The sequence below is a fragment of the Botryllus schlosseri genome, chromosome 9 (genome assembly GCF_051294905.1).
Source record: "Botryllus schlosseri isolate E-star chromosome 9, Bs_hap1, whole genome shotgun sequence".
Classification (NCBI taxonomy): Eukaryota; Metazoa; Chordata; class Ascidiacea; order Stolidobranchia; family Styelidae; genus Botryllus; species Botryllus schlosseri.
Genome location: NC_137244.1, coordinates 8,506,098 through 8,530,197, shown reverse-complemented (window position 1 = coordinate 8,530,197; position 24,100 = coordinate 8,506,098). Strand labels below are relative to the sequence as shown.

Below are 24,100 nucleotides of genomic sequence, written 5' to 3'. Positions count from 1 at the left end.
GTAGATTTTAAAATATTTTACATAGAATTGTGGCACGGTAAATGTCCACTAGCTGCAATATTATAAACCGACAGTTTTATGGTGTCATGAGGCATGCTCTCGTATGATGTCTATAACTCATTAATTAAAAAAATTATGCCGGCACAAAATCAATTTTATTGAAATATTTGAAAATGTGTTTTTTTCGTGTCAAGAGTGAATAATGCAATAGTAAATTACATTACCACGATGTTTGTAGAATGCCTGTCTGCAAGGTCCCGTCAAATAAGGCCTCCTTTGAAATTATACATTGAATATCGCTAAGATTGGTGCTGCGGCCCGCGGCGTCATCAAAAACTGGGAAATGGCCCGCGAACACATTTGAGTTTGAGACCTCTGATCTAGAGTCTGTCAGCCGTTAGTAACATCCGATATAGCAACGAAGACATAGGTGCCGCCGTGCCGGCTCGTGACGTCATAATGAATACTTGTCAATTCTCGATAACATCATAGTTGCACTAGAATGCACTTTACTCTATGCCATTGCTGTGCAAAGCATTCAAATTCAGGCCTGCTGTTCAACAATGATAAATCAGCAGATGTGGTTGTTGCATATATAATAGCATCTTATGGAATACGTCGGAGCCGGAGCTACTCCTCAAATAACGGGCTCCAGCTCCGGCTCCGGCTGAATTTTATGTAGAGCTCCGGCTCCGGCTCCAGCTCCGGTGAACATGCATGGCTCCGCGGCTCCGGCTCCGGGCTCCGGCTCCTGCTCCAAAGCCCTGTACATCAGACACCGAATATCTGCAGCATAGAGACAAAGTAACTTATTTTGAATGGCACCACGAGTCAATAGCAACAACTATATTTCAAGACCGGAAAAATTGACTCCGGTAATGGACGATGCCTAAAGACCCGGGATAAATGTATATCGCTGATTGGGATTAATATAAAAAAACATAGTATATCCACTAGCAACGGCTACTTATCGTACAAATAGATATATAGCTATGTATTATAATAAACTAAAGGTCGATCGAATCAGTTCTTGTATGAAGCGACCAGACTCGAATACGTGATCTGCCGACCACGCAATTCCCCGATCCCGCCATATTTTGTCTTGACAATATCATTTTGTTCTAACTAATCATTCAATTACGGCATCTACCACACTACGATTTCGTTGTTCACAATGCGAGAGATTGCAATAATGGTAAGCGGTTCGACTGCTGCTTTTGCACTTGAAAGAGAAGAAGCACTGTATGTTACTTTAAATTTTTTGTTCGCGGATCACTTTGAGCTTTGTGAGCCGTTGAGTGCACAGCTGTACGTACACCCAACATTTCCGAAGACGCTGAAAAAAGAGGTTATCAAATGACGCATCCGTCAATATAAAGATGCCTTTTGTATCAGATTATAATATTCCGGCTCGGCGCCGACCACAATGTTTCATTTTTAACAATTGTACGAAATAACAATCACGGTATCTATCTAACACGCTAAGTGATTTATTTGTGGTCATTGCACGGGATTACAATGATGGTAATTGGCTAAAACCCGCCTAAGCAAAAATGTTCCGAAATTTCGATCATATATACCAGGGGTGGGCAAACTACGGCCCGCGGGCCGCATGCGGCCCGCCACACCGTTCTGTGCGGCCCGCAGGAGTCTGAAGAAACTTTTTAAAAATATTGATGAAATGCATACTAAAAATCGAATTAATGCAGGGACTTGATTAAACTTTTTAGTATATTTCACCATGATATTTTGAAAGAAGTGGTTCTCAAACTGGTGGGCGCGCCCACCTTGAGGGGGTGAAAGCATCTTAAGAAGGGCGCGAAGCTGAGATCAACTGAAAAATTTTTCGCACTCCGCGCGATTTACATCCAATTCACCGTTGTTGTTCTGTATTTAGTCTCAATTTCATATTTAAAAACCTCTCATCCACAGTCGTAGGGGAGACCGGGGACAAATGTAACTAGGGGCAAATGTAACAATCGACCTCACCGCTAATAGGGTGGAGATATCGCCTTGATATTTTGAGTGCGCATGCTGTAGTTATCTCTCCTAACATACCTAGAGTTACATTGAGCTACGACGCGCAACCCCGGAATAATTTGAAAGAAACGAAATTTTGGGCCCTTGAGTAAATATTTTTTGGTCTGGAATATTTTGTTCTGGCGGATAGTACCTCAAGTAGTTACAACGAAATATATGTTGCTGGAACAATGTTACCATAGTCTACCGTGATGATAGGAACACTAGGACTTGCATCACCGGGAAGGTACCATACTAAGACGCTAATCATGGTCGAGCGTGACAGGGGCTGTTCGCGCTTGCGCATTTCATTTGTTAATCCTGATTTTAGTAATCATTTGTAATCAAGCCTTTTCAGATAGGCTGTTCTTACCGCTATATAAAGCGTCTGCGAACCACCATTTGTTGGTTATTTACGTTGACGCAAAATTAATTGTAAATCTTACATTAGTTACGTTTATCTTGATTCTGTTACGTTCGCCGGCTGTATGTTGCTGTTGCTGTGCTAAGTATCAGCTATCATCATCAAGTTGGGCGTGCTATTGTGTTATTAAAGTCATGGATCACGTGTATGAATTACAACGATTAGCATCCGTAGATAACCCCATAGACAGGCTTCTGCGCCTATAATCGGCAGCGCAGGATTCAGACTGCCGCGCAGAAACAATTTACAATTAATTTGCAATCTACGATCAATTCGCCGATGGAAGATTTCTGTTCGAATGTTCTCTACATTGAAGAGGGCGTTTTCTTCATGGACGGAGCGGACGATTGCGATGTTTCCACAGTCTATGTTCATTGTTCACCGTTGCGAGAATCAGGAGCTCAGTTTCATACCGTCAGTTCAGTTTCCGGATTCCGACAACGCGTTGATCTTGTCTATACAGCATTCTCCGTTTGTCTGAAAGTCGCATCGATTGCATGGCTGCCACATTCAGGATCATTGCAAAGATGGCAGCGCAACTGCATGGGGAGTTTATTCTTTTCTCTCCAGATGATATCACCCGGGACCATATTCACTCGGGTGCTTGAGTCACAGTTGCCGACAGAGATGCACAGACGTTGGATGCGGAAGATTGGTCCGTTGCGTGAAACCGACGAAGACGAAGGTTCTGTGTTGTGTGATTCCATTTCAACAGAAACGACCTCTTGGAGATGAATGAGAACTCCACCTGACGATGAAGTTGATTGGCATTCAAGGCAGCATAGGGTCGAGACGGAACAATTTATCTGCACAGACATTCATTCCTCTGCGCAGTCGCTTCAGTTTCGCCCTCGCTACCGTTCCCTCCAGGTATTAACGCTCATCGTCTGTTAGATTTGTGTCAGGCACCTCGCATCCAAAGGGTAATTTGGCTATTTGAAGAATTGTACCGAGCAAAGCCTGAAATTGTTATGATTCCGAAATATTCATTTCGAGCTATTGCACGTTGCGGGGACGCCTCTAAGATTATTTCGACTTTTCCGATGGTGACGAATTTTCGAGATTGTGATACGATTCATCCGACATCGAGAGTCATCATCACGCGCCTAAGTGAGACTGACCAAGTTGAGTCGCGTTCGATTGTCTGCGTTCATTCATTGTGATTTATTCTCGTCGCTTGTAGACATGCTGAACGCCTCGTTACCAATTCAAAGTGATCTATTATCATCGCTTGTGTAGAGTTGCTGACTGCTTCCATATTTATTCCAAATAATTTATTCTTCTCGCCTGTAGAGATGTCGAACGCCACCCTACCATTTAAAAAGTGATTCATTCTCATCACTTGTAGAGCTGGTGAACGCCTTTCTACTATTTAGGGTGATATATATATAATGAATTTTGGATCGGAGGTTCAGCAGCTCTTTGTATGTTGGTCATTGCACAATCTGACTTTGCCTTGTACAGTCTCACTTTGCCTATGTGGATGATGATTCGAGTGATTCGGACCGTGTATTACATTGATAATTCTGTTGACTGGGATCAGTCAAATGGGGGAGTGTTCGCGCTTGCGCATTTCATTTGTTAATCCTGATTTTAGTAATCATTTGTAATCAAGCCTTTTCAGATAGGCTGTTCTTACCGCTATATAAAGCGTCTGCGAACCACCATTTGTTGGTTATTTACGTTGACGCAAAATTGATTGTAAATCTTACATTAGTTACGTTTATCTTGATTCTGTTACGTTCGCCGGCTGTATGTTGCTGTTGCTGTGCTAAGTATCAGCTATCATCATCAAGTTGGGCGTGCTATTGTGTTAATAAAGTCATGGATCACGTGTATGAATTACAACGATTAGCATCCGTAGATAACCCCATAGACAGGCTTCTGCGCCTATAATCGGCAGCGCAGGATTCAGACTGCCGCGCAGAAACAGGGGCAATCATAACACTCTGTTACTTTTGCCCGTTAAAATATCCTTTCAATGCTGAATATCTATATTCATATTTTGGTATAACCATTTATCTACTGAGGACCAATCTTGCAACAGTCATAAGTTCAATACCAGAACAGATAATACCTTGCCATACCAATTCTAACATGATAATCTGTCGGAACGGCCATACAGCAGTGCTGATGTGAATCTCAGGGTTCGGTTATTTCCGTGATTCTACCACCCTTTCTCATGTTGATCGACTTTCGGTGTGTCGACCTTCAAGGGCCATTTAAGAACTTGCCCATGACTGAATGCTCATCCTCTGACTTTGAGCATGGCCCACTTATATTTTGTCATTTGTTCTGAACAATTTATTTTAATTTTGTGCAGAACAGAAGATTGACATTAGCTTTGACGCCGCACAATGTTGCGTTCTCATTTTGCTACACTATCACCGGCCCATTCAACCAAAATATTTTAGCCGGGTCGGTTTCGTACCTTCGCAGGTGACCGAATGCCCAATCCATTCTGCACGCTGAACAAAAGCACCTTGGTAGAAGATGCCTAATATGTGTAGGGAGATAATGGAATGAATGTGGTTCTTGTACACTTCGAGCACATTAGGAAGGCACGAAGGGTGATACTGTATTCAGATGCCAAAATTCTATGGGGCGTATCCTGGAAGCGTTCAAACTTCTATTTCATTAGTTTAATATAATAATACAAAATGAGCTCCCGTTTTCTTTGTTCATTTTGTTTGTTTCTAGTTATAAATAACACAGTTATAATTGTCCCGCATAGTTGGTACAATTGCCCCTGGGTACGGGGTGATTGTAACATTTTAGCGGCGATTTTCGCGACCCAAAATTTCCATGATTGAGTGTTGATTGAGTTCCATTTTAGTTTTAATATCAACTATCGAGTTGTTGGCTTCTTTATATAAAACTTTGGTAATGAAATTTCCACGAGAATAACACGTAATATTAGAAAATCCAAAAAGTGTTACAATTGTCCCCGGTCTCCCCTAGCCTTCCATGCCATCAAACTACCCGTTTGGTTTGCTAGCATCCTGGTTGCGTTCTAAGGTAAATAATTCCTAGATTATTTTTTATGATTAATTTCTGGCCCGACAGCCCGAAAATAAAGCTCACGCAGTGTGAAAGGTTCAAACTGATAAAATTCACAGAAATCCTAAACGAGATTGACGTAATTGGGGTCACGATTATGATTTCAGATTGGCCACTCCAGTTTCAATTTTTTCAGTGATGTTCTTATAAAAAACGATTCGCGCTTGTCTTAGGTATATTCGTTCTCTGTATGCGTAGAATTAGGGTATTTATATTTTATCTGTAGAAGCGCGTTTGAAGCTAACATGGTTATGATGCTGTCAGCATTGTGTATCCAGGAACTGAACTAAAAGTGGAATTAACAAATCTATGAACCGATCGCTGCTGACAGATTTAAATTTAAATCCTATATTAAGAATCGGTAACACCGACTTTCATTCCTATAGTTTTGACAAATTGGTTGTTGAGGTCGACCAGCCTATATGAAATCTCGCCACTGTTTCTGGCGCATGTACGATATCATCAATGAAATGCTTGATTTGTTTTAAATAAGCATCTACATGTCCTCACTATATAATCAAATACCAATATTGCGTTTTGGTTTATAATCCCAATTTTATATAGTGCGGCCCGCGAATGGATTCAGATGTTGAATGCGGCCCGCGAGCTCAAAAGTTTGCCCACCTCTGATATATACTGTCAGGACTTGTACTGAACACATGTGGAGAAGAAACTAAATATAGGAAACTGGACTTCCCACGCTGGCGTTTCTCCTGTTCGCCTTTACCATGTGACCTTTTGTTATATAAAAGTGATTAGTTTTTGATGGCTCACGTTGTTGGTACCTTATATTCGAGAAAAAATGACGCTCGTCTACAAAGAAATCATTCCAATGGTAATAACTGTGAGCTGAAATACATAACGAAATATATTGATGCTAACATTTTCTAGCCCAAAAACAGCGGGCGATTTAAAGCATGTCATAAAATTATGACGCACTGCGCTAGCCCATTCTAAAAATAGGTGGAATAGCATCCTTTACCAATATTCGTCAGATTATTACCAGTGAGCTTTTAAATATATAGATTGATTGATTCAGCTATTCTTGTTTAAAACACACTAACATGTAACTTACATATATAAACACTTAAAAATATCTTCAATTACAATTAGTAATATATAGATGTATGTGATAGAATCACCAGAAATTCAAGATACGATATATTATATTTCCTATACAGGCGACATGCCGTCCACGGTCTTCTTGAAATGGTGGGGGATTCCGTTACGATAGCTCGACGACCAGGACAATGCCAAAGTAGTAAACAATATTACTATTCGGAGTCAGATAGCCGTGAAGTACTAGCATATCTGCAATATCTGTATACCCATTACGTATTGCATCTTTTGGTACCGCTTGTTTCTGTTACACTCAACGCAGTTTAATATACCATGTTTCTAACTTTCTGTAATCGCTGCTGCTGTCCGGTATAATAAAATCTTATCATTTCTGGTTGCTGAACAGTTGGAGATTGAAATTGTAACACTGCAAAATGACCCCCACCTCAGTCTGCAGCAAACGTTTGGTGCATTGTTGATGCGGAAAAGTACAGTGGTGTATTATGCGCAGCAGCTATGAAGGTTGCAAGCGCATGTGGTTCAACTTATCGTTGTGAATCAGTCTTTTCGGACATGAACTTCATCAAAAACTAACACAAAACACGCTTCATTAATGCACATATGGAACACTCACTCAGAATTGCAGTGTCAAGTTAAATACGGCGTACTAGTTGATATCATACAATGCCAGGTTCCCCACTGACTGCTTGTTTGTTTTTTGGGGTATTCATGGTGTTTGTCGACTGCTATGGTCATTTACACCAGGCCGATATTCTTCATATTTTCCGTAACTGCCGACTTATAGCACGGCCCACCTCCAGGCTTTTGTAAGACACCGCTGACGCGGATGAGGTGGCGAGGAGGAGCCTAGTTAAACCTCCAACACTTCGGTATCGGAATTCGGAAGTCGACCTCGGTCGGACTCGAACCCGCACCCATTGGTGTTGCAGCCGCGGATTATACCACTGCGCTATCTCGCCACACCCCACTGACTGCTATAGAAACAGATAACATGATGTCCAGTCCTGCCCAGTGATATGAATATCAAAGCGGAAATTCAGTGTGGTACGGGTAAACAGCGGGAGTAAATAGTAACCCGCCGCTTCAATCATTACGCAAAAGTAGCCCTCGGCTGCAAAAAGGTTGGTGACCCCTGCTTTAGCAGGTTTCTGATTCTAGTGAGTATCAATCGAAATCGAAATTATATTGCTAGGTATTAATATTTTAGACTACCTCCTTGCCGAAAAGTTCAATAAAATTGATATAATGAAGATTATCCAGTTTTCGAATTCCTTTCGACTATTGAAAATATGATACAGCGCTCGTAACGGCAATTCATTTTGCGTATTATAGACTCCGTCGTAAGCCAAGAGCATGCACCTAATTTTTTTTTCAAATTGCTAAAGCATACGAACTAATGTGTGAGACTATAATAACCCTCGCACACCAAGCCTTTATTATTTTGTAAATAAACAAAAAGTAGATATATTTTCAGTAACAATTATTCATCTTCAAGTTTTTCTTCGGGCGATTTAGTGTCACTAGGTTTCATAAAGTGTAAAATATAACAGTAAAAAATAATAAAATATTGAGGGTAATTCACAGAAATTGGTATAATCGTGCTGCAATTACGAGAGAACGGCGGCCTCTGGTTGCCGTTGAGATGCTTTTAGTATGATTATGACCCAAAATAGTAAGCGGCGCCGATACTCACCACTGTACGCTTTTTCGCGGCTAAATAATGATGAGTAGGTTCCGCAACTTAGGGATTGCTTATCAATCTATAGTATAAAACTATGCGTTGTAATAGTCGTTGATTGCCATGTATATAGGCTCTGCCCTAACAAATCCAAGTCGCTAATGTCAAGTCGATGTGAAACCTGTCGGTTCCAATTCACCCTTGTCCCAGTTTACCGGCAATAGCTTGCGACTGTCACGACCCGATGCATATTGGCCTTGCGACGCAACATCGCGAGTTGCGGGTTGAGCGGGTTGCGAGTGGTAAGTCGCGATGAAATGCACACAGCTATCGGATGAGCACTCTGCAGTGCCTACAAGCGGCGACTACTCTCCTTGCGCGTTCCGCATGCATATAATGTCGAAATGGATAGACATTGCGATTACACAGCTCTTAAGACACCGGAAAATGAATATTTCGAGGGGCAGAGTATTTTCGCCAATTAATTAGCTGACGTCATGTATGCAAACCTTTTTGCGTAACGAACCAACCTCATATTTCAATGCTGAAGTCGCAGAACTTGCGGGAGACAGTTGCTGAGGGCCATTTCCAGATGCTGATTTAGATTGGTAGAACTCTAGGTGAGGTGGACTGTATGGCGGATTGGTGTACCGCACATACCCTCTCGACGTCGGACGAACGATTAACAATCATTGCTGATCATTGTGCGCGACGGTGTCTGCATTCCGACTATTTAAAGAAGACCTTCGTTAGATGCGGGCTGACTTTTTATCTGACCAGCGCTACGGCCTTCCTACCTGACGACTGCCGGCTTTTTATCTGACGATCGACCGACGCTGCACGACCAACGCTGTTTATTTTATCCAATGTTTTATCCTTAGTCTGTTCGAGTTTAAGTTGTACAATAAAGTGCTGGCCAACGTATTCGCCGACTCTCTGTTGCGGACCCTAGAGGGAACGCGGCGTATAGTCCATACTCAGGTAGCGTGCCAGAGCGCGCCATACTTTTGGTGACCCCGACGTGATCTACCGCCCGACGTGATCAGAGCCCGACGTGATGTCTACGAGAAGTCGCCGACGACGAGCCGTGCAAGATGAACGAGAGGAGCTTGCTGCCCAACCTTTCAACGCCCATCTGCGGGGAGCTATGCCTGTAGTGCAATTTTGGTCGCATGCACCGGAGTCCTGGTTTGTGTCTGCAGAAGCTGGATTCCAGTCTTATGGTGTCGACGATGATGTTGCTCGGTACAACTACGTTTTGCGCTGCCTTGATGGAAATCAACTTGAATCTATCCGAATACGGCTTCCTGGCATCGAGAACCCCGATTGCTTTGTAATTTTACGCCAAATCCTGCTAAATGAATACACTGTGCCGCTACGAGATCGTGTTCAAGAGCTATATAGTGGACGCTGCCGTGGTTTGAAACCGTCAGAGATACTCAAGAAGCTGAGGAGTGCGACGGGAATGTCCCATGGAGTGCGACGGGAATGTCCCATGGAGGGCCTGGTGTCGATTGCTACCTCCGGGAAGCCTTCCTGCACCACTTGCCTGATTCCTTGGCCAATATTTTATCATCACACGTAACTGATACCGCGGATGAACTAGCTGTACGAGCTGACAATATCTACGCCCGTGGGTCTCATCATACTAATCATCAAGCGCCCGGTAACCCTGACTTGTATCAGATGCGAAGAGAAATTTCAAGCCTGAATCGTGACGTTAGGCAGCTTCAATCTCGACCGCCTGTACGGGATACACTTCCTGTCCATGTGCCTCCACGACCGACCTATGCCGCTGGTGTAACGGCTCGTCACCACCCTCGCTTCGAAGACGTGCATACCGACTCTAGGCATCGAAATCCCGTTCCTCGTAATGACTGGCGTAACCGACGTCCCTCCGCGAAGCCGGGAATGCGGTCTCTGCTATTATCACGAACGGTTTGGTGATCGTGCACGAAATTGTCGCACTGGTTGTGTTCACTACGAATCTGCCCGTCCTTTTTTAGACAGAGGTACGGCGTAGGATTTCGTCCGCGCCGTACAGATCCATTGGTTGTTTCGCACAACTCTCATAATGTGTCTCTATTACATGTACAGGACGAAATTTCTGGAACTCATTTTTTAGTAGATACAGGCGCATCCGTTTCACTCATGCCCAGCACATGGCAAGATCGTCGTAACAAAGACCGTGGACCAAACCTGTATGCAACGAACGGCACCGCTATTCCGACTCGTGGTATGAAATCTCGCAGGATCCGACTCTCAAACGGGCACACGTATGATTTTGTATTCTACGTAGCTGATACAAAAATTGCGATAATAGGAGCTGATTTCCTGGAGGAGTTCTCTTTTGTAGTCGATATTAGAAATAACGTAATGTTGGACCCAAATTCGAACACTCTCGTGAGAGGTAGGAAGAAACAAACCTGTGTCTGTTTTCGGCCTCAACTTAGTCTCACCCCACCATAAGCAACCATATGCCGATATCTTGAAGGAATTCAAAGATTTGACCACACCAAAGATTGCGTCCCTACGTGGCAAGCATGGCACTGTACATCGGATATTAACTACTGGCGGTCCTGTGCGTTCGCGTTGTCGCCCATTACAGCCGTATTTGAGACGCAAGGTAAGGGATCGATTGGACGAGCTTTTAGCGTCCGGAGACATTGTCCGTTCAAAATCGCCGTATGCGTCACCTATTACCGTTGTTCCTAAAGGTGAAGACGATATTAGGATTTGCGTCGATTACCGTAAGTTAAACAATCAAACAATCAAAGATCGATGGCCAGTCCCCTTTTTACGAGACTCACTAACGAATTGCACGGTTGTAGCATATTCAGCAAGATTGATTTACAGAAAGCGTACCGTCAGATTCCTCTCCATCCCCAGGACCAAGAGAAGGCCGCGTTTATTTGCCCTGAAGGACTGTTTCAACCAACTACCATGCCGTTCGGATTGACGAATGCATGCAGCACTTTTAGCCGTTTTATCTCAGAGGTTACATCCGGAATCGAACATATTTTCGTGTTTTTAGATGACATTTTAATCGCCACCCGCACTGAACAGGAACATTTGACGACGCCCAGAACACTGTTTTCGAAGCTCCGTGAGTTTGGTCTGGTTATTAACGTTGACAAGTGCGAATTTGGTAAAAAGGAAATAGAATTCCTTGGACATTTAGTTGGTCTCGAGGGAATCCGTCCCCTGCCTGCAAAGGTTGATGTGATAACAAAGTACCCTCGCCCAGATAACGTAAAGCAACTACGATCCTTTCTCGGCCTTGTGTGTTACTATCATCGATTTGTGAAAGACTGCGCAACTATATTGAAGCCGCTCTACGATATAGCAAATCAATCATCCAACAAACGCAGACGTATTATATGGTCTGACTCCGCATTGTCAGCATTCGACCGCATCAAATCTGATCTATCAGGTAATGCATTACTTGTCCATCCTATTCATGACTCGGACCTCTCTCTAGTCGTGGATGCAAGTGAAGTAGGAATGGGTGCAGTTCTGCAACAGCAACACAAAGGTATATGGTCACCTCTTGGGTTTTATTCGAAGACCCTTAATCGTACCCAACGAACGTATTCGGCATTCGATCGCGAGCTCTTAGGAGCGTATTCTGCTATTAAACATTTTCACGTCCAATTGAAGGGCAGGAAATTTCAACTAGTCACAGATAATGATGGTCTTGTCAAAGCGTTGCAGAACCCTACTGAAAGACTCATTGCGCGCCAATCTAGACAATTAAGGTTCATAACGGAGTTTACGAGCGACGTCCGCCACATCAAGGGGTCGCTGAACACTGCCGCCGACACTCTTTCAAGATTAGAAGTCCATGTGGTTTTCCCGGATACCGTACCGATTTCTCCGCAGATGCTGTTTGACGCCCAGAAAGACGACGACGAATTGCGAGATCTACTGTCTAACTCCGACGAACATTCTTTGGATCTTGTGGAGGTAACAGTTGAAGGGTTGCATGGCCCCGTTCTTTTCGACAGGTCGCTGCCTGGCAAACATCGCCCGTTCGTACCGCATTCTTTGCGCGACGCAGTGCTCAACGGACTTCACAACATTTCTCATCCTAGCATTAGAGCGACTACGAAGCTGATAACGGACCGGTACGTATGGCCTCATATGAAGCGGCACATAACCGAGTTTGTTCGACAGTGTCTCCCGTGTCAACGCTCGAAGATAACCCGACATACTCGAACGCCAATAACCAACCTTCCAGTGCCCTCTGAACGTTTTCATACCGTAAATGTCGATATCCTTTCCTTGCCTAATAGTTGCGGTTTTTCATATTTATTAATGTGCATTGATAGATTTTCTCGTTGGCCGGAGTGTATCCCTATGTGTGATATGCGCACCCAGACAGTCATTGACGCTTTTAACCTCGGCTATATATCTAGATTCGGCGCACCCAGGAAACTTATAACTGATCGAGGTAGCCAATTTACGTCTAGCGAATGGTCCCAACTAATGCAATTGCTTGGAATTCATCATATTACTACCCTAGCCCGTAAACCTGAGCAAAACTCAATGGTCGAAAGATTTAATCGCACGTTAAAAGATGCGTTGCGTACAAAGGAGAGCCCGTCCGATTGGTATCATAATTTAGGCTTAGTACTCTTGGGGTTGCGTTGTGCAATAAAAGAGGATTTAGGGTACTCGTCTTCCGAATTGACTTATGGTACTTCATTACGCTTGCCTGGTCAATTAGTTGATCCCGTCCCGTGTAGGAATAGCACCGACAATCCCACCTTCGTGAGCAATATGAGACGATTCTTTTCGACCATTGGTCAAACCTCCACTAATTTCCACTGTAACCCAAAGTCACTCGTTCCGAATAATTTAACCACTTGCACCCACGTTTTTCTAAGGATCGACGGCTCACGCCGATCACTTGACCCCGTTTATACTGGTCCGCACAAAGTGTTGAAGCGCACTCCGAAGTGTTTTACTATCGAGACTAGTAAAGGTCCTTATGACGCCTCAACTGATCGTTTGATTCCGGGTCGGTTGCCCTTGCAATGTTTTGAAAACTCCCAATATAATGATACCGCTCAGAACGCAACCCTTCCCGAATCTCAAACTACAACGATTACGAATAGTGGTCGTGTTGTCAGAACACCAAGTCACTTGCAAAATTTTGTACTCTCACCAGTGTTTGAAATGCAGATTTGAATTTTTTTTGCTATGTTGTGTCTCACTGTTTATAACCCTTCGGTATGTACTGAACATGTATTGTTATTCGATGTGTGTATTATACATGCTTGGTTGCTATGCTATTTTCACTCCGTTCTAATGATTTTTTTTTCTCGATCTGAATCGCTCTCGTCCTGTACCTTAAGCTTTTCCAAGCGGGGGGACCCTTATGGCGGATTGGTGTACCGCACATACCCTCTCGACGTCGGACGAACGATTAACAATCATTGCTGATCATTGTGCGCGACGGTGTCTGCATTCCGACTATTTAAAGAAGACCTTCGTTAGATGCGGGCTGACTTTTTATCTGACCAGCGCTACGGCCTTGCTACCTGACGACTGCCGGCTTTTTATCTGACGATCGACCGACGCTGCACGACCAACGCTGTTTATTTTATCCAATGTTTTATCCTTAGTCTGTTCGAGTTTAAGTTGTACAATAAAGTGCTGGCCAACGTATTCGCCGACTCTCTGTTGCGGACCCTAGAGGGAACGCGGCGTATAGTCCATACTCAGGTAGCGTGCCAGAGCGCGCCATAACTGCTCTACACCTAAACTTTCTGTCTTCGATGGCCTCGGTGATTGTATCAACGGCCAGACACTCGTACATCCATTTCACCACAAAGCAGAGAATAACTAATCGAAGATAGACTCTGGGATTGTTTCCATTTCAATCTTGATTGGTCCTAAGTAGAGCCCGACCGATTATCGGCTCGCCGATAATATCGAGTCGATATCACGCTTGGAGAGAAATATCGGTATCGGCCATTGAAGGTAAAAAGATATCGGCCATATTCATGACGTTACAACATGGTGGCAGGGAGTCAGAGAAATCGATAGAAGACGTGAGGACGGTAAATTATAAAAATAAATGGCCAAGCTGCATATAGTGCATACTGCATACTGTTATGTTATGTTAGCTAACCACCGTTATGCCCCACTGACTTCGTGGGAATCCCCCTGCAGTAATCGATCACCAAAGCACAGAGCAGCTGGATGGATAGTTGTCTGCAGAAGATTTCAATCACTAAGAGAAATGAGAACTCCAATCATGCTGGACTGACCCTCGTAATGATAGAGAAAATTGTCGCGTCGAAACATTTCTCGGTTCGGTACCAACAGAGCTTATTATACCGGTAATGTATGAAGTCGTCTGACTGAGACCTGCGGCTGCGGAGCCGGAGCCACCATGATGGGAAATATGCGAGCATAGAGGGCAAGAAAATCAAGCAAACGTGGAGTAAAGCTAATAATTGATACGAACATTTTCGATTCCATGATGACATTGGCCAATTCTGACAAAAGAGCGTAAAATAGTGATCGATTGATTCTTGATTGTTGAAATGCTGGTCATGGTCAAGGCCCAAGGGGATGGGTGGAGCAGTTGCAGACGTGGACAATTTGAGTTGTTTTGCACATTCTCATCAGCTACACTCTAAATACGAGACAACAGTATCGCCTTTTTTCCCGTTGGCGGCAACGCCGTATCGCGTAAACAACATCAGGTTCGAGAGAAATTTGGTGTCTTCTCTTTCTTCGCGTCTATTCCTCTATTTTCTCACAACGCGGACATCGTTACGGCGAAAGTTGAAGTCCGCTGCTGATTCTATTGCAATACGACATCACGACAGTCACAGAGAGCGCAGATTTGAAGAGATGCTCGGTGAATAGTGGAATTGTATCGCAGCTTATCGACAATTTTAAAGGTAAATGTTAAATTGTATGCCACCTTGGTTTGTTTGTTCTTTATTTGTACAAGATTCACTTACCATAATCAAGGCTTTAATGTCGTACTGTTACGGAAAATTACGTAATTGGCCAGCTATTGCATCATTCACTGGCTTAATTATGAAACGCGAGAGGGCGGAGGTTGGTTCAAGGTTATTGGTGTCCTTTTCGGGTAAGGTAAACCAACACCCACAAGTTATCGTATGACCACTACCTTTCAGTGTTCCCCGTGGGAATGTTGTGCATGAAGTGTGGATTAGCAGAAACTTGACATGAAAATCCTTGGAATAATTGCTTGATTCTGTCAGCAGTGATGATTTTATTCAAGTGCAGAGCAGCAGCTCTCCATGGTAAATGTTGAAATCCACATGAATCTGTTCGAGTTGAGGTACCTTGTCATACTGCACAGTATAATTATCAGTTTATCTTCTCCGGGATTAAATGTCACCATCTACTGTAGTCTTCAGTTTGTCATTTCAAAGTTGTATTCTATTAATGTGGAGATTACTACTTCATAATTTAGTATGTTGTTAGAATAATATTTCGTTAACAATGCACTGTTGGCTCTACCAATTTTGATAGACTAAAGCCCAGATCAGCTAGGGAAAACATTTTCTTAAACGACATAAGAATCATGATATTCGACTTAATGCCTGCACGCTTCGTCATAGTAGAGTTGCAAATCATAATCGGTTTAGAAATTGATGTAAAATGGAGGGTCGTTTTTGTGGTTAGGTCTGCCTGTAAAAATTGAGAAGTGCTTGCATGTCCACCACTAATTGGTGTTTCCCATGGTCATGTAGTGTAAAAAGGACAGCAGGGAATCCTTATGATTGTTGCTTTATGCCACCACTTTGTCAGCAGTGATAATTTCATTCATGTGCTCTGTTAGCTCGCCCTGGTGAATGTTGAAATACACTTGCATTTTCTTGCCTTGTGATATCTTCCTACACTGCTGACTCAAAATATTCAATGCATCTTGTGTGGGTTGAATGCTGCTACCAACTGTAATGTTGCGTGGTGACCGGTATATGCTATGCAGAATTGCATTTTTCCCAATCTTATTTACCTTGATATTGTCAGAACGGCTGCAGCCATAGATACAAACCTCATAATCTACACACTTACAGACAGAACTTGTCATGGGTTTTTGAACAAGTCTAAATGTCAATAATGCCCTCGCCTAATGTTATCAGCCACCTGTACTAGTGTTTCGTGACGGTTTTACTTTTCGTATCAGGATAGAGAAGATTCCAAGACTATTATCACAACCACAAATGATGATTTGAAAAAGAATTATTAACGAAGGATACATAGATTGGACAGTGGCATTTCAGGTACGTTAGGACTACGAACACATCTGGCTTAATCATTAGTAATAACTGTTTTATTCAATTGTATCAATCCAGTGATAGTGACAGCAGGATTGACGAAGCTACTGAAATTGCAGTCATTACTTTTGAAAGCCTGAATAAACCGCCAATAAAAGACTGGATTATCTGCTTTGCAAGTCAAAACAGGTACACACAACTGCAAATTCAATGAATATATATGATTGCCCAAATCATGGAATAACACTATGAACTATGGCAACCAAGCAGGAAAGATAGACCTATTAACGGGTGTATGTCATGAATGTCCTTACCTTGTAATTAGGGCAATTTTTGTTTCACTGAAATCCGGTAAAAGTTACATTTAATTTCAACAAAATTTGCCGAACAAAGTTGTATTCATGCATGTAAAACCCAGCAGGTCACATATTTATTACTGCGCCCCTAAAAGCTGGTTGCTACAGTTTCATTAGGCTGAAATTCAATGTATAAAATATTCTTATAGTAAAAATGAGAAGCTACCCGCACAAAAATCTCATGCTGGAGATCTCTGCCTTAGTCTGTCATTTCAACTTGCGTCAAGGTTATCGCTTCTTAGAAAGGAGCGAATGTACTTTTATAAACACACAGTTCGAACTAACTGAGCTATCTCAAGAAAACATTACAGTTTGTGCTGGTTTGACCAAAATCCAATTGATACTTTCACTTCTAATTTAGTTGGGCACTGTCGTGCTTTATTGGGGTTGTTGAACGTCCAGCTGGCAGGTCAACTGTTGCATCATAGATAACATTGAGGTGCAGCTAATACCGTTACATACCTCTTGGTTATGGAAATCAAAGAGGATAGGATGGGAAGCTGCTGGCAGCTGTTGAAAAAATGTTGCAAAGACTTGTCATACCAATCACTTATAAAAATATGTCTGTTTCAGGCTCACAAGATACCATAAGTAAGAAGAATGATCCACCGCATCTGGTCGGCGCCAGGCATCAAAATGGATCGATCCAAGGCTGGATTATTGGACATTCGTTCGTTCATTTACAATGTTTCATTGTAAACTATGACCATTTTATCCTGTTAAAAGTAGACATGAACAACTGGACAACATGATAATTCTATTTTTTGGTATATTTTCCTGAAAATTCTACAAGAGAACTACATAGTGTCTATTGAGCTGAGCTTGTACAGATATTTGCCGTTCTCATGTGTTCGAGCATGAACTCTGACGTGATAGGAACTGAACTTCATCGAATTTCCAAGTTTTCACAAATTCAGTAATTGTAATTTAATTTTTAAAACATTGTAATTCTAATTCTAGTTAATTTTGAAAACTAACCTTGTAGCTGTAATTCTAATTTGAGTTGAAAAAATCTAATCTTGTTAAAATTCTAATCTAACTTAGATAAGGTGAATTTTTCTTGCTGGCCACATCTGGTTGAACGTTACGTTAAGGTATTTAAACTTTCAAGTAACTATGCCACAAATATTGATTTATACTATTGCAGTGGTCCTGTTTTACTGTGCATTACTTCGTTGCCTTGCATTTAATCATTGACTTGACTTGATGGTTACACTGTAAACTATATAAATATCTTGCGCTTTTAAGTTCGGAGATGTGCGTCTTGAGTAAGTAATAATTTTTTAGTACTGCCGTGGCCCTGTTTCATTGTGCATCATATTGTTGACTTCCATTTTATTATAATCAATGGTTACATTGCAAGCCTTAATTATTTCATGCTGTGCGTAAATTGCGCAATAGTGCCATGCCAGAATTCCTGATTTATTGTGCATTGTTCGCTTTTATTATCAATTTTTTCATGCTTCGTGTTATCACTGATTTTCACATGATGGTCTGATATTGTATTTGATTTTGAATACGATGGTTTCATTATCACATAAAAGATTTTTCAATGCTACATGCAAGCGGTGGGGTCTGAGTCGACAACTCCAGATCAGCTAGTAATCGCTCTTACGACCGACAATCCCCTCCTGCACATGTACATTTGGTGGTACCATCTTATTCTATTAAGTGCCACTTCTAATTCATCAAATAAATGTTTTTATCACCACAGCAACCAATTCGCAGCACCTTGTTAATTTTCTCTGATATGCGTGTGGTGGTCTTACACTCACCACAAATGCTATTATTTGACTCAGACAGCCGTATATATTGATTTGTGGTTTGGAGCATTAGTAGTAAGTGGGCTTTATATACTACGGTAATCTAATGGATAACGCGAAACAATAACTTCATATTGTTAATTTATTCGCTAAAAGCTTTTCGACTAACTCTCATCAGCAGTAATAGTAGTAGTAATAGTAGTAGTAGTAGTAGTAGTAGTAATCTAATGGAATAAATATGTGCACTGTGCAGTAATCGTTGACGTTGCACTATAAGCACAAAGTAGCTGGGTAGCGCTGGCAGAATCTTCGAGGCTAGCAATAATCGTCCGAATGCCAGAGAAATATTCTGGATTTTTCAGCTCAATAGGGTGTAAATAGGATTTCACCTTTAGGGTGATTTTTATATATCCACCTTCAAAGTCGGCACAGTTTTTACATAGTGCCTAGGAAACGTCTATATGAGACTACACCACATGCCACAACACAAAACCACAACATCAACGGCTATTCAGGTGTTCTTTTTTTTTTACGTGCAACGCGTTCTCTTTGGCGTTGTCACCAACGGAAAAATATTTAGTGTGTATTTGTTAATGATGTGCTGAAGGCTCCAGGTGCATTGCCAGAAGAATATCAATATAAAAATCAATATTTGTTGAAACCATTGAAGGAAAGATCCCCTGCAAGGGAGCTGTGAAACCGAAATGAAGAAAGATTTCCAATTCTTGCTGTGCCACTAACTATGGTACCAAGTGAAAGACCGCTCACTGTGTTTACTGTTTAGTACTATATACATCATCTATGGAAGACCACAGAAGTTCACTCCTTGGAGAAAGGGCCAAGAAATTGTGCTTCGTGAACTGTAATCTGCAACTGATTGGTGCTTTTGATATGTTTTTATGGTTCCTTGATCATTTATTTCATGTTCAAGCATATCAATGGCTGTAAAGTTGTTAAAAGAAATGCTCTTAGGTGTTAGATATGGGCCTTGAGCTAGATTTCATATCTTTTGAATATCGGCTGAATATATCGGGGTTATCGGTGCGGAGGTACTGGATATCGGTCTTATCGGTATCGGCTCAGAAATCCAATATCGGTCGGGCTCTAGTCCTAAGTATTATAATAAAATTGATCCATGGGGCTGGTTTAATTTTAGTCAAAATATCCCCATGGCAAGTTATTTAAATAACCATGATCACAGTGTTTTCTCGTTTACGGGTCACATTCACCGAACGCAAAACGAATTACGCATTCATGAGAATGACTCCAGTCCGGAGCTTATGGTCGAATTTCGCTTGTCGATCGCAATAGGCGTGGTGAACTGAGAAATCTCCCTTTTACGCTTCATGCAATGCTGTAATTTGGTGCTTGCGCTCGTGACGTAACGTCGCGACCCTTTTCATTATCAACCTTGCTCGAACCTGACGTCGATATGACGATCGCTCAAAACTCTTTAAATGCATCTGTTCACTAATCAACCTCAATCTGTTCATCCCTCGATTAACTTGTAGCACCAACTGACATGCTTTCGGTATAGATTTAGGAATAGTGAATGTCATCACTAAATCCCCTTGTATGCTGTCAATTCCAAGGTATAGGTCAGAGGTCTCAAACTCAAATGTGCTCGGGGGCCAATTTCCTACTTTTTGATGGCGCCGCGGGCCGCAGCACCAATATACTAGCGGAATTCAATGTATTTCCAAGACGGCCTTATTTGACGGGACCTAACAGACTGACATTCCGCATGCATCGGGAAACTTGATTTACTACTGTGAATTCACGCCTGGCACGAAAAAATAACATTTTTATATATTTTAATACAATTGATACCTTGCTTGGCATAGTTTGTCAAAATAATTAGTTGTAGACACCACGCGAGAGTACAAATGCATCAGGACACCGTAATAGCTGTCGCGTTATAATTTTACAGCTAGCGGACATTTGACGTGCCGCCATTATAGGTAGAAATTTAGAATTTTACAAAGATTGATCTGATATCATATCATTGAAGCAGTACAGCCTAATCCGGGTCTCGGGTATACTCCTGATAACTAGGCTACATTGATCATGTCATTGGCAAAGTCAAATTATATCAGCGGTAGATTTACTTTCTAATATTTGACAGGTCATTAATAACTGGGATATACTGATTATGATTACTGTGCCATGGCAATAGAACTGTCCAATCGCCGATAAATCTATTTGTGTTACAGCTGTGCAGCGTGGGCTACGACTATTTTATACTATATAGCCACATTAAATTGGCGATAATAACATGGATAAAGATACCCAAGATGACACAGGATGTAACCAATTATACATCAAGATGACAACATAATGCCAAGGGTTGCCATACAGACCTGCTTAGATACCTAAATAAGCCGCGAAACGCAAGCTACGACCTTTTGATATTTTACTATTTTCCATACCAGTTTGATAGTTTGTTGCGTCCGTGGTTGTACTAATTCACGGCGCTCCGCGTCACAAAAGTCCTTCTCTGATTGTATCTTTTGACGCGATTCAACTAGACTCATTTTCATGTTATCCCCCATTGAGTTCGAGTAATTCTACAAAAGATCGCGCCCAAGTTCAAATCACAATTTTCAGTACAAATCTTCAACGGGTCATGTTTAACCATCATAAACAAGCAATGTCACGTATAATAGGTAATCTTCCACTGAGTCGTAAACTTTCGAAAGTGATGTAATATAGTGAAGTTTGATGAGTAGTTTCTGGCTTCTGGAGTAGTTTTAGACCAAATTTTAAGTTCTCAAATTTAAAAAATGGTAGTTAAATTTTGTCGAATACTTCGAAATCCTAAATGCCGTCGCGGGCCGCACAAAACGATCTCGTGGGCCGCATGCGGCCTGCTGGCCGCGTGTTTGAGACCTCTGGTATAGGTGCAGTTATCTACATTCATATATACGGATGAAAGCATCAGAGTCGGAGTCGGTGATGTCGGGGTTTAGCAATTTTTTGCTTAATGGATTCGAAGTCTCTTTTTAGCACGCCTTGGAGTCGGAGTCGTGAAAACTATAGTGGCTGGAGTCAGTGTCGTGAAGAAAATACTGGCTGGAGTCGGAGTCGGAGTTTGTGAAAATGACCCTGACTCCGACTCCAACTCCTATATTTTGCTTTCAATTGCTTTCAAAGCTGTCTTTAAGTTACTAATATTAACTAGAATATGATTTTTATACACCATAAATCACAGTTATTATTAACGTTAATAATAAAATAAGACATTATTTGGATATTGCATTTCCGTCGCACAAAGGAAGAAAATCGCAATATGCATCTTCGCGATGCAGTTTCAAATTGATGCAATATTTGAAATTAGCCTATATCATGGTACTGTGACAGATTAAATAGATTGTCTGGTTCTGTAAAATTGTTCAATTGATGTAAATATTACCAAACGCGGCTTCCCACTTGACAAAATTAAAAATACTTGTAGTGAAGCTCAGCGTCTTGGGTCGAACAAATGCTTAATAAAGACTGCAGGTCCTAGTCCGTGAATCCTTGAGTAAGGGCATGTAGATAGACAGGTGCCATTTGACTACTTGCTAAATTTCGTCTCCGTCCAATGTTTACTAGTAGTGAAGGTATGTGTGCTTGTAATTAGTATAGTATGTAATGAGAAAATTAGTAAGCTACATCGCTGTATTAGTTGCTGACTCATACACAAGAGCTACGCTTCGATTGTTTTATCTACATTTCAATGATAAAGGAATGGATCAATGTCACCGTTGAATTATTCATACATATTAGGGTATTTGAGAGTCCACGTTAAAAAAAATTATAAAATATGAAAAAGGAAGGATATTTAGAAAGGCATGCTTCCATGTTAATTGCATACTGAATAATTCTGTGCCACAATGAAACAATTTTGCATGCCATCGTTAATCAAATATTCGCTTATGTTAGCATATTATAGTCATTTAACCGTCACTGTGGCGTATAATTTTAGAAGTAAATTGCTAATACTGTTGGAGTCGGAGTCGGAGTTCTCTTGAGAAAATACTCGGAGTCGGTACGTTTAATAATTCAGGAGTCGGAGTCAGAGTTGGAGTCGAAAATTGAAAATGTGTGGAGTCGGTGTCGGATTTGGATTCGGTATAATGAAAATGTCTGGAGTCGGAGTTGGAGTCATTGGTACAATCCACCGACTACGCAGCCTTTGGAAGCATGCAAGAAAACAACAATCAGCGTTTCAAATGAAATTTTCAATTTGATCCCGGATCGCCGGGCCGTGGCCTATACGACGAAGCCGCAACTCAGCTGAAACGTCTCCAGCCAGACGATTTTCAGTAACATTCCCAAACAGTATCAACCGTCAAAACAAACGCTTTATCGCAAGTATCACACCTCGTGTAACTTATTGACAATTCGGAAGACACTCCTTCTGATCCACGCGGGAGAGTCATCGGTTGACCCTGTATCACCGACTTCACTTGTCATAACACATGGTTTATCAACTTCGTTTCGACAACCACGAAAACAGTTAACTTTTTCGCATTATTATCAACTTCAAGAGAACGATGCCCCCTCTCGACGGGGCGGGACAAAGGTTCCCACATGTCTTTTTCAGTATAAGGAAGAAAATCCAGCACATACAAATTGTTCACGATACTGCCAGTAACAACATTGTGCCCAGCAACTTTATCAAAAATCCGAATACCACCGAATTAAAAGCGACGACATATTTTGGATTGACAACGGAAAACAGGGGTTGTCGACAAGTCGGGAACATGGAGTAGCCTAGGCTACGTTTTGTTAATCAGCAATAACAGTTCTTTTTCCATTTTCATACATGACCATACGAAGGGTCCCAATACCCTCAGCATCGAATTTACCATCACTCAATTCGATTTTGGCATCAAAAGGTCGCAGTTTAATAAACATATCAGAATTGCAACTCATATGACTGGTTGTACCACTATCACAGATAACAGACAGTCTGTGTCGAGACAGGAAAACAGACGTGAGCTTCTGATATTGCTTACTCACACTGTCACCACGGTGAGGCATACCCAGATTTCTACTTTCCATGGGTAAAACAGCAGACAGCGAATGTCTCTCTCCTACACGGGTCAATTTATTTTCTCGAAAATTATCACTTCCACACTCAGCATAATGAGCATTCCGACGCTCAAAACGTCATCTGCCTTCACCAGAAACACCTCCACGCCCGTAACCACGAGGCTCGAATTCCCGATCACGTGGATTAGCATCACTTTTCAGATCCCAACACATGGACATTTTATGCCCAACTCTACCACAATGATCACACGCACCAATAAATTTCGGCTTACCTTAGGCCTACTCCCCAATCGCCGGATAGGCCTGAACACTTTGCGGTGGGAGAAGCGAAATTACCGGTTTTCACTCTCCACAGCAAATCCTCCAAACGAATAATCCAGCTTACTTAGTATTTCGTTCACAAGATA

The 24,100-nt window shown here is 41.9% G+C and overlaps 1 protein-coding gene and 2 long non-coding RNA genes across 3 annotated transcripts in view; 2 read left to right on the top strand and 1 right to left on the bottom strand.

The window, feature by feature from the left end:
- LOC145447125 (uncharacterized) overlaps positions 1–24,100 on the top strand; it is a 469,805-nt gene that overhangs the window by 36,467 nt on the left and 409,238 nt on the right. The gene's annotated exons all lie outside the window — the stretch shown is intronic.
- Positions 9,023–14,010, bottom strand: LOC145447092 (uncharacterized). Its single transcript, XR_013917451.1, has 2 exons — positions 13,808–14,010; positions 9,023–9,080 (listed from the first exon to the last, which is right to left on the bottom strand). It is a non-coding gene; the product is annotated as an uncharacterized LOC145447092 (long non-coding RNA).
- Positions 14,909–17,887, top strand: LOC145445895 (uncharacterized). The gene is made up of 4 exons (XR_013917138.1): positions 14,909–15,181; positions 16,444–16,540; positions 16,613–16,723; positions 17,464–17,887. It is a non-coding gene; the product is annotated as an uncharacterized LOC145445895 (long non-coding RNA).